Genomic DNA, 12,026 nt, shown 5'->3' on the forward strand with positions numbered 1-12,026 from the left:
CATTTACATTTGAAATATCTATTTCATAAATCATTCTTAATTTACTATTTCATTCTGTGGCGTTCATTCTTCTATTCTATTTAATAATTAGATAGTTATTATCAATATCAAAATAACAGTTATCTTAAATTCTGGTTTATCATCAGTATTTCTTCTACTAGATAGAAAATTTTAGGCTGATAATTCTTTGAATTTTAAGGATAATAGAAGATTTCAGGCTACTGTAAAAATTCTTTGAAATGTAAGAATAGAAAATTTTAGGCTACTGTGATAATTCTTTGAAGTTTAAGAATAGAAAATTTTAGGCTGCTGTAAAAGTTCTTTGAATTTTGAAGATAACAGAAAATGTAAGGTTACTGTAAACATTTTTTTAATTTTAAGGATAACAGAAAATTTAAGGCTACTGTGATAATTCTTTGATTTCAAGGATATTAGAAAATTTTAGGCTACTGTGATAATCATTTGAAATTTGAGGATAATAGAAAATTTTAGGCTACTGTGATAATTCTTTGAATTTTAAGGATAATAGAAACGTTTAGGATACCGTGAAAATTATTTGAAATTTATGGATAATAGAACATTTTAGTCCACAGTAAAAATTCTTTGAATTTTAAGGATAATAGAAAATTTTAGGCTGCCGTAAAAATGTTTTGAAATTTATGTATAATAGAACATTTTAGTCCACTGTAAAAATTCTTTGAATTTTAAGGATAATAGAAAATTTTAGGCTACCGTGAAAATGCTTTGAAATTTGTGGATAATAGAACATTCTTTGACATTTAAGAATTGAAAATTCTAGGTCACTGTGATAATTCTTTGAAATTTATGAATAGAAAATTTTAGCCTACTGTAAAAATTCTGTGAATTTTGAAGGTAATAGAAAATTTTAGGTAACTGAAAATTCATTGAAATTTAAGAATAGAAAAGTATAAGCATCTGTGATAATTCATTGAATTTAAGGATAATAGAAAAGTTTAGGCTACTGTAAAAATTCCTTGAAATTTAAGAATTGAAAATATTTTGCTACCGTGAAAATTCTTTGAAATTTAAGAGTAGAAAAATTTAGGCTACTGTAAAACATCTTTGAATTTTAAGGATTATAGAAAATTTTAGGCTACTGTAAAAAAATTCTTTGAATTTTAAGGATTATAGAAAATTTTAAGATTACTGTGTTGAAATTTCAGAACCGTAAATTTTTAGCCTACTGTGATAATTCTTTAAAATATATGAAAATATTCCATTTGAAAGGTCAAAACGTTGAAAAAAAGAAAGAATTCATTTGTTCGTGTTTTCGCTATAGATATCGGGGTCGTGAATATTTTCCGAATAAATACTTTTTGCTGTTTCCGAATAAGCAATTATCATTAACGTAATGGATCCTTTTTAATCTTTATTTATTTTATGCAAATGGCCCATTAAAATCAACATGATTATTTCAGAATTTTTCTCTCAGCTATGAAGTTTTATAGCAACAATAATAATTAATGATAATGATAGGGGTTTATTGTACTGCTCTGCTTTAGCTTTATTATTATTATTATTATTATCATTATTATTATTATTATTATTATTATTATTATTATTATTATTATTATTATTATTATTATTATTGTTATTTTTATTATTACGATGATGATGATGATGATTGTTATTATTATTATTATTATTATTATTATTATTATTATTATTATTATTATTAGCTAAGCTACAACCCTAGATGGAAAAGTAGGATGCGATAAGCCTAAGGCCTCCAACAGGGAAAAAACAGCCAAGTGAGGAAAGGAAACAAGGAAATAGATTTACGTCATATACTATCAACACAATTCGATATCATACATGGAAACAAATCCATTCTTAATCATCGAATTAACAGTTAATTATATACCATGTCAGATTTATTCATTTAATAACTGGCCAGTAAAAATGTCATTGTTGATATCGTCATAAGGAAAACACTCAAGTTAGAGGCAAAAACATGTTTATATCGTGTAGAACTTCAAGAGTTTTCCCTAATATTCGTCATGTTAGTGCCATAGCCTCTGTACCATGATCTTCCGCTGCCTTGGGTTAGAGTTCTCTTGCTTGAGGGTACACTCGGGCACACGATTCTATCTTATTTCTTTTCCACTTGTTTTTATTAAAGTTTTTATAATTCTTATAGGGAATATTTATTTTAAAGTTACTGCTCTTAAAATGTTTTATTTTTCCTGATTCCTTTCCTCACTGGGCTATTTCCCCTATTGGAGCTCCCGTGCGTATAGCATCCTGCTTTTTTCAACTAGGGTTGTAACTTAACAAGTAATGATAACAATAATGATAATTATAATAATAATAATAATGATAATTCAACAGTTAATGCATATCTGGAAATAGATCTGCTCACAAGAGAATGACGTAATCAGTTTGCATCGGAGTTCTATAACTTTATGTGATTATGACCTTCACACAGAATCAAATCACGCTCCTTTCATCTCGACTTTTAATGTCAGTTACGAATAGCTGGAAAAAAAGGACACCACAAAGCGAAACGGGGTGAAAAAGGGGAGAGAGAGAGAGAGAAGAGAGAGAGAGAGAGAGAGAGAGAGAGAGAGAGAGAAACAAGAAAAACTTCCCATTGTATTTCATCAACTTCAAAGGCAATTATAACAATTCAGTGCTTGCATCAAAAATTACATCTGCGGTCAAATCAAAAGAATTTACTCCATAGGTATTTTGGTAAAAACATCCCAGATATAATTACGTGATGGAAATATAAATAATATTTAATATATTTCTTTTTTTTTTTTTACGTTGAATTGCAACACCGGCCGATATTGACATGAAAATATGTATGAATGAAGTGACTATACAGTAGTTAGTGGAATGGTGATAATAAATTAATTTTTTTGAGAGTATTTTGCATTAAGACGTACCAAAAAAATGTATAAGCATTAATGACACCATTACATGCAATGTCAATTATAATGAATGATTTCCTCAATGTATTTATTTTTTAATAAACACTGTACTATCCATCAGATTTAACCAAAATACTTAGAGTAACGTTGGTCTTTGCATCTTATTTTCTAAGGATTGACGTAATGGAAAAAGCATCTTATCCTTCTACAGTGATTATGTAGAAATGTAAAAATATGAAATATTTGGAGATATATCATAAGAACGGTCGCAACATCCCCTGCTCTAAGGGATATTCAACTCTTGTGAATGTTTTATATCTTTATATCTTATTGATGAATAGAGACAGAAGATATCTATGATTTGAAATTATGAATGTGTAAGTATACATTCAACATTAGCTACTCCGAGAGACATTCTAAATCTGCTGTGGAATAGAATGGAAATTGTGAATGTGTAAGTATGCCCTCAACATTAGCCTGTTCTGAGAGACATTCTAAAAGTGTTGTGAAATAGAATTGAAATGGTGAATGTGTAAGTATGCTCTCAACATTACCTACTTCGAGAGACATTCTCAGTGTGTTTTAGAATAGAATTGAAATTGTGAATGTGTAAGTATGCTCTCAACATTACCTACTTCGAGAGACATTCTCAGTGTGTTTTAGAATAGAATTGAAATGGTGAATGTGTAAGTATGCTCTCAACATTACCTACTTCGAGAGACATTCTCAGTGTGTTTTAGAATAGAATTGAAATGGTGAATGTGTAAATATGCTCTCAACATTACCTACTTCGAGAGACATTCTCAGTGTGTTTTAGAATAGAATTGAAATGGTGAATGTGTAAGTATGCTCTCAACATTACCTACTTCGAGAGACATTCTCAGTGTGTTTTAGAATAGAATTGAAATTGTGAATGTGTAAGTATGCTCTCAACATTACCTACTTCGAGAGACATTCTCAGTGTGTTTTAGAATAGAATTGAAATGGTGAATGTGTAAGTATGCTCGCAACATTACCTACTTCGAGAGACATTCTCAGTGTGTTTTAGAATAGAATTGAAATGGTGAATGTGTAAGTATGCTCTCAACATTACCTACTTCGAGAGACATTCTCAGTGTGTTTTAGAATAGAATTGAAATTGTGAATGTGTAAGTATGCTCTCAACATTACCTACTTCGAGAGACATTCTCAGTGTGTTTTAGAATAGAATTGAAATGGTGAATGTGTAAGTATGCTCTCAACATTACCTACTTCGAGAGACATTCTCAGTGTGTTTTAGAATAGAATTGAAATTGTGAATGTGTAAGTATGCTCGCAACATTAGCTACTCCGAAAGACATTCTAAATGTGTTTTGGAATAGAATTGAAATTGTGAATGTGTAACTATATCCTCAACATTAGCTACTCCGAGAGACATTCTAAATGTGTTGTGGAATAGGATTGAAATTGTGAAGGTGTAAGTATGCCCTTAACATTGGCTACTCCGAAAGACTTTCTAAATGTGTTTTGGAATAGAATTGAAATTTTGCATGTGTAAGTATGCCCTTAACATTAGCTACTCCGAAAGACATTCTGAATGTGTTGTGGAATAGAATTGAAATTTTGCATGTGTAAGTATGCCCTTAACATTAGCTACTCCGAAAGACATTCTGAATGTGTTGTGGAATAGAATTGAAATTTTGCATGTGTAAGTATGCCCTTAACATTAGCTACTCCGAAAGACATTCTGAATGTGTTGTGGAATAGAATTGAAATTGTGCATGTGTAAGTATGCCCTTAACATTAGCTACTCCGAAAGACATTCTGAATGTGTTGTGGAATAGAATTGAAATTGTGCATGTGTAAGTATGCCCTTAACATTAGCTACTCCAAAAGACATTCTAAATGTGTTGTGAAAGAGAAATGAAATTGTGATTGTGTAAGTATGCCCTTAACATTAGCTACTCCAAAAGACATTCTAAATGTGTTGTGGAATAGAATTGAAATTGTGATTGTGTAAGATATCCAGATGATCGGGGGGAAATGCCCTCAACATTGCCTACTCCAAGAGACATTCAACCTTCTAAATGTGTTGTGAAATCAAGTCTTCTGGAAGTTGAATGTCTGTTCCAGGTCTCAAAGATGACGTTCGCTCAAAGGAAAAGTACAACAGTGTGCTTGCGTGAGATTCTGCGGGCGCGGGCGTGTTCCTCGTGCCTCTTTCGCGGTGCTAGCAGTCAACTTAGGTGGGCGTGTGGGTGTGAACATCACGCACACACACACACAGCATCCCGCCGTGTTTAGTGACGTCAGGCGACATCCGTGGCAGCCACCACCGCCCACACCCGCGCCACGGCTTCCAACATCTTCCAAACCTCGCCCATTCCCCTGAAGCACACGCGAACTTGTCGCATTTCTCCGCCCACGGTATGGGCGGCCGAGGTTGACCCTGACCCCGTGGGTGTAAGGAAAACATGCAGAATGAGTCTGAGTGAGTGAGAAGATGAGTATTTTCATTCATGATCGCACTTGTGCTCAGCTGATGAAGTGTGCGTGTGTGTGTTTGGATGTGAGCGTGTGTGTGTGTGTATGTGTGCACTCACCTTGTCCCCATGGCTGTGCCATGCTGTAAAAAGGAGAATCCTAGCGTCACTCTCGAGCAAGGGCCTCCCCACTGATCACTCACTACACTGACCGACGTGAAACACTGCCTGATACTTAACTAATAAACGTTACTAGCCGTGTAAATAGCCCATTTCAGTTTGGGGCCTGAGAGCTTATACGCGACTCACTTGACTCCCGGACCCAGACTGCACCTGAATCTAAACTGCTGCTGTATTGATTTTCGTGGATATGACGTCAGAGCCTCCGCTATAGAAGTCCCCCCACCCCCTCCTCCTCCTTCTCCCCCTCCCCATCTTCTCCCCTCCCTTTCCATTCCAGTCCCTCTTCTCTCTCTCTCTCTCTTCCTCCACCCCCTCCACATCTTCCTCCACCTACTCCTCTTCCCAATCCTTCCCCCTCCTCACTCATGCTTCTCCGCCTACCGTTAGAAGAGCTCCTCTCCAACACCACAAAGAAAACGGAAAACGACCTTGCCTACCAGATTGTCTCTCTCTCTCTCTCTCTCTCTCTCTCTCTCTCTCTCTCTCTCTCTCTCTCTCTCTCTCTCTATACCTCCTCATTAACTTGCTGATCTTCTCGACACCGCGAGATCGGTCGACGGCTCAGATCGTTTCCAACGATCGAAAAACGATCTTTGGATGGATGAACATTTAGAGTTTAAACTGGATTACTAAAAAATATAGACACTCAAAATAAAACGCTACTTCTCTCTCGATTTATGTCTAGTTCATTTATCTTTGCTTATATATATTTATAATCTTTGCCACACAATTTAAACAAACTGCAAGAGAAATAACATGTTGGCAGGCGAATGCATCAAATTTCTCCTGGCTTTGCTCGTGGTTTGTAAAGAATCGTCGAATCAAAAATAATTCAACGAGGTCTGGGTCGTGCAAGACACGTCTAAACGTAATGACAGCACTTGACGTAATCAGGTCGCAAAACCCAAAAGCTATTACTTGAATACAAAACCCAAAAGCCATTGCTTTAACTCAAAACCCAAAAGCCATTACTTGAAGACAAAACCCAAATGCCATTCCTTAAACTCAAAACCCAAAAGCCATTACTTGAAGACAAAACCCATAAGCCATTCCTTTAACTCAAAACCCAAAAGCCATTCCTTTAACACAAAACCCAAAAGCCATTACTTGAAGACAAAACCCAAAAGCCATTCCTTTAACTCAAAACCCAGAAGCCATTACTTGAAGACAAAACCCAAAAGCCATTCCTTTAACTCAAAACCCAAAAGCCATTACTTGAAGACAAAACCCAAAAGCCATTACTTTAACTCAAAACCCAAAAGCCATTACTTGAAGACAAAACCCAAAAGCCATTCCTTTAACTCAAAACCCAAAAGCCATTACTTTAACTCAAAACCCAAAAGCCATTACTTGAAGACAAAACCCAAAAGCCATTCCTTTAACTCAAAACCCAAAAGCCATTACTTGAAGACAGAACCCAAAAGCCATTACTTGAAGACAAAACCTAAAAGCCATTATTTGAAGACAAAACCCAAAAGCATTACTTTAATTCAGAACCGAAAGCCATTCCTTTAACTCAAACCCCAAAAGCCATTACTTGAAGACAAAACCCAAAAGCAATTCCTTTAACTCAAAACCCAAAAGCCATTACTTGAAGGCAAAACTGAAAAGACATTACGAGAAAGTAAAACCCAAAAGCCATTACTGTAACGTTAAAGCCACAGGACATTACTTTACCCAAAAGCCATTACTGGAACGTAGAACCCAAAAGCCTTTACTTAAACGCAAAAGCCTTTGTTTGAACCCAAAAACCTTTACTTGAATGCAAAACCCAAAAGCTAGTACTTGAACGCGAAACCCAAAAGCCATTACTTCAACATAAAACCCAAAAGCTGTAACTTAAACGCAAAACCCTAAAGCCAGTACTTGATTACAAAACCCAAAATGCATTACTTGAACGCAAAACCCCTAAGCCTTTACTTAAACTCATAATCCAAAAGCTATTACTTTGAACCCAAAAGCCATTACTTGAAAGCATTACCCAAAATCCATTACTTGTGTGCATAACCCACACATCATTATTTGAACGCAAAACGCAAGCGCCATTACTTGAACGCACAACCCAAAAGACATTACTTGAAAGCAAAACCCAAAAGTTATTACTTAAACGCAAATTCCAAAATCCAATACTTGAATGCAATACTCAAAAAGCCATTACTATGCGAAATCCAAAAGCTGCTACTTGAACGCAAAACCCATAACGTGAACGAGAAACCCAAAAGCCATTGTTTGAATGGAAAACTCAAAAGCCATTTCTTCTACGTAAAACGCAAAAGTTATAAACTTGAATGCAAAACCCAAAAGCCACTACTTGAATGCAAAACCTAAAAGCCACTACTTGAAAGCAAAACCTAAAGGCCATTACTTGAACGCAAAACCCAAAAGCCATTACTTGAACGCAAAACAAAAAACCATTACTTGAACATAAAACCCAAAAACCATTACTTGAACGCAAAACCCAGACGTCATTATTTTAACGCATAACCAACAAGCCTTTATTTGAAAGCAAAACCCAAAAGCCACTACTTATATGTAACACCAAAAGCCATAACTTGAACGCAAAAACCCAAAAAGCCATTTCTTGAATGGATTATTAATGACTTCTTAAAATAACGTCACGGAGCAGACCGGAGAGGTAACGGCCTCGTCTTCCGAATCGTTATTGCTGTAAACACTCCAGTGGTAATTATGAGAGAGAGAGAGAGAGAGAGAGAGAGAGAGAGAGAGAGAGAGAGAGAGAGAGAGAGAGACCTGGACACATCATAAAATGTCAGTCATTCATAGACACGTGAAGGAACCCCCCCCCCCCCTCCCTCGTCTCCTCTCCCCAGAACTCCTCCCTCTTTCCCCAGACCTCCTCCTTCTCTCCCTAGATCCCTGTGTCCCTCCCCTGCCTCCCCTTTTCCTCACTCCTTTCCCTCCATTGAGAGTCTTCATCCATTCTGGATTCTCCTTCGAGGCTCAGCATTCCATAAAAATGTCGGAGGTAATCCTCGAATCTGGAAAACCAAAAAAAAAAAAAAGAAATAAATAAATAAAATAATAAAAATAAAAAAAAAGCTTTAAAATGATTCCTTTATCAAAAAGAGGGGTTTGGCTCGGGAGGTGGAGTTAGGTAGGATTGCTACCAGGAGCGGAAGGAGTGACCTGGTAGGAAGGGGGGTTGCTTGTGTCAAGACAAGGGATTGGGGGGTGTATTTGGAAGAGAAAATGTCGTGGGGGGGGTGCAACCGCCCCCCCCCCCCCTCACCCCCGCGAGTTAAGGAAGACACCGAGATAAAAATAGAATCGAACGTGGGAACTCGAGATGAAATATGAAGAAGACATTTTATCTCTCTCTCTCTCTCTCTCTCTCTCTCTCTCTCTCTCTCTCCCTCTCTCTCTCTCTCTCTCTCTCTCTCTCTCTCTCTCTCCTATGTATAGCGCATATTCCGTAATTATTATAGATTATCAATTTTCCATTTATAGATAGGAGATTCTGCCTTTAGAAGTTCAGCGTGACTGAACTTGCCTGTGCTTTGTCTAAATCTGCAACTGATAACTTAAATAATTTGCGACATTTTGAAATTAACTATGATGGAAAGACAGAGATAAAATACAAACAAGTCACGAACTATTTTTTGGGAAGGTACTCAAAGACATGATAAATTTTTAATACAGAAATTATTCGCAATTACTCACCGATTTCATCAGGTGTGGTATTTGTTTAAAAAAAACGGAAGTTATTGATTGAGCTCATTCAAGTTCCTATACCGAGTATAGGGAAAGTAAGACATTGATAACTATGAATATAAAGGGTCTATACACTTAATTTAATTAGTGCATACATAGACTTATATTAAAAAAAGGTGTGGATTTTTATAATGTTTTCATTTTTATTACCAGTTTTTTTTTTTTTTTTTTTTTTTTTGCTGTCGCGAGATGTTTTTTTAAGTAAATGAGTTGCTTAATGAAAATACCGTTGTATTTTTTTTTATCAAGTTCGTGTATTTTTTTTTTTTCATTGTTGCATCATTATTTATCCTCAATTTATTATGTCTGAATACCATAATGAAGGAAATAGATGTACCGTATAATAGACGCAAGTATTTGAATCTCAAATGGATTGAATACGAAAGAAAAATTATCATTACGAAAGAACCAAACAAATAATCTCACAAGGATTGAATTATATATTATACAAAATATTGAATAAGATTTATGATAATAAATTAAAAAAAAAATATCTAAATCACTGACATATTTATAACTTTGATAAACAATGACCAACATGTCATCAAATGAAATAAAGTTTTAAAGACTAAAATTTTAGAAACAAAAATGAAAATTATGTGTTGGCAAATGAATAAAATATGAGAGAGATTTCGTCATTACAGCTAAAAAAAAAAAAAAGATCTGTCTATTTCTGGAAACTCAGAATATGGTTAACAATAGGGTTAAATAAGCCTATGATTATTTATTCATATATATATATATATATATATATATATATATATATATATATATATATATATATGTGTGTGTGTGTGTGTGTGTATTTATATATATATATATATATATATATATATATATATATATATATATATATATATATATGAGTATGTTTGTTTATATGAGATTGCATATCATATATCTTTTACCTACGATATGCATGCATATATGTATCTATGTCAACAACATAGATATATACACACACATATATGTTTATTTATGTAAATATATGTTGATATATATATATATATATATATATATATATATATATATATATATATGCATATGTATATGTATATATATGTATATATATATATATATATATATATATATATATATATATATGTGTGTGTGTATATATATATATGTATATATATATGTATATGTATATGTATATATATATGTATATATATATATATATATATATATGGGTGTATATTATTATTATTATTATTACTATCCAAGCTACAACCCTAGTTGGAAAAGCAAGATGCTATAAGCCCAGGGGCTCCAACAGGGAATAATAGCCCAGTGAGGAAAGGAAATAAGGAAATAAATAATTGAAGAGAACAAATTAACAATAAATCATTCTAAAATAAGAAACAACGTCAAAACAGACATGTCATATAATAAACTATCAACAACATCAAAAACAAATATGTTAAAAATAAACTATAAAAAGACTATGTCCGCCTGGTCAACAAAAAAGCATTTGCTCCAACTTTGAACTTTTGAAGTTCTACTGATTCAACCACCCGATTAGGAAGATCATTCCACAACTTGGTCACAGCTGGAATAAAACTTCTAGAGTACTGCGTAGTATTGAGCCTCGTGATGGAGAAGGCCTGGCTATTAGAATTAACTGCCTGCCTAGTATTACGAACAGGATAGAATTGTCCAGGGAGATCTGAATGTAAAGGATGGTCAGAGTTGTGAAAAATCTTATACAACATGCATAATGAACTAATTGAACGACGGTGCCAGAGATTAATATCTAGATCAGGAATAAGAAATTTAATAGACCGTAAGTTTCTGTCCAACAAATTAAGATGAGAATCAGCAGCTGTATGTGTGTATAATAGATATTGAAAGTTTTGTTTTTTTACAAAAAAAAAAAAAAAATAGAAAATATAGCAAACTGAACTATGGATTTTTTTTATGTGAAAAAGAATGTAGGTGTATTTTGATCAACACGCTCGTGAACGCGCACACACGCACACACACACACACATATATATATATATATATATATATATATATATATATATATATATTATATATATATATATATATATATATATATATATATATATAGATATATATGTATATATACTTATATATACATATATGTATATATATATGTATATATTTATTCAAACATAAGTACACATGCTCACTAGTACAAACATTGGACTTCCTTTGAGATATTAGAAGGAAATTAGTCAGAAAATATTTTATAATACTGAAACTGTTTTATTGCATGTATCTCAGGAATAGCAGCCCAACAAAAATGTTAACGCCGATACTATGTAATATTCAACAAATGAATAAAAGTGAAAATAAGCCAGAATAGAGAAATCTTTCGGTTCCATTAAAAAAAAAAACGAAAAAGAAGAAGAAACTTACGACATTGTTCACCTAACCTTATTACCTAGGGCACTGAAGTTCTGATGTCAGCGCAGTAACTTCTTTGTACTTCAGGCAACAGAGTTAGGATTCGCATGATTTATTGGTGAACGCTTTTGTTTGAATAATTGTTTGTGAACAAGTGCTGTAAAACATATTTGTATCATTGGATCTACGTCTTAAGGGGAGTGAAGTCATGATCGTGGTTATTATAGTTACTTGACTTGTTATGGGACTTTTTTAGTCATATATACAGTACATTATATATATATATATATATATATATATATATATATATATATATATATGTATATATATATATATATATATATATATACATACATATATATATACATACATATATATA

General features: G+C 33.5%; 1 protein-coding gene across 2 annotated transcripts in view; it reads right to left on the bottom strand.

Annotated features, from left to right (window-relative positions):
• Nucleotides 1-5,673, bottom strand: part of fid (fire dancer) — a 214,091-nt gene extending 208,418 nt beyond the window's left edge. For both annotated transcript variants that reach the window (XM_068377033.1, XM_068377032.1), the window contains exon 1: nucleotides 5,480-5,673. The gene's annotated coding sequence lies outside the window, so the exon portion shown is untranslated. The remainder of the gene's footprint in view (nucleotides 1-5,479) is intronic.
• Nucleotides 5,674-12,026: the final 6,353 nt, after the last annotated feature.

The sequence above is a fragment of the Palaemon carinicauda genome, chromosome 7 (genome assembly GCF_036898095.1).
Source record: "Palaemon carinicauda isolate YSFRI2023 chromosome 7, ASM3689809v2, whole genome shotgun sequence".
Taxonomy (NCBI): Eukaryota; Metazoa; Arthropoda; class Malacostraca; order Decapoda; family Palaemonidae; genus Palaemon; species Palaemon carinicauda.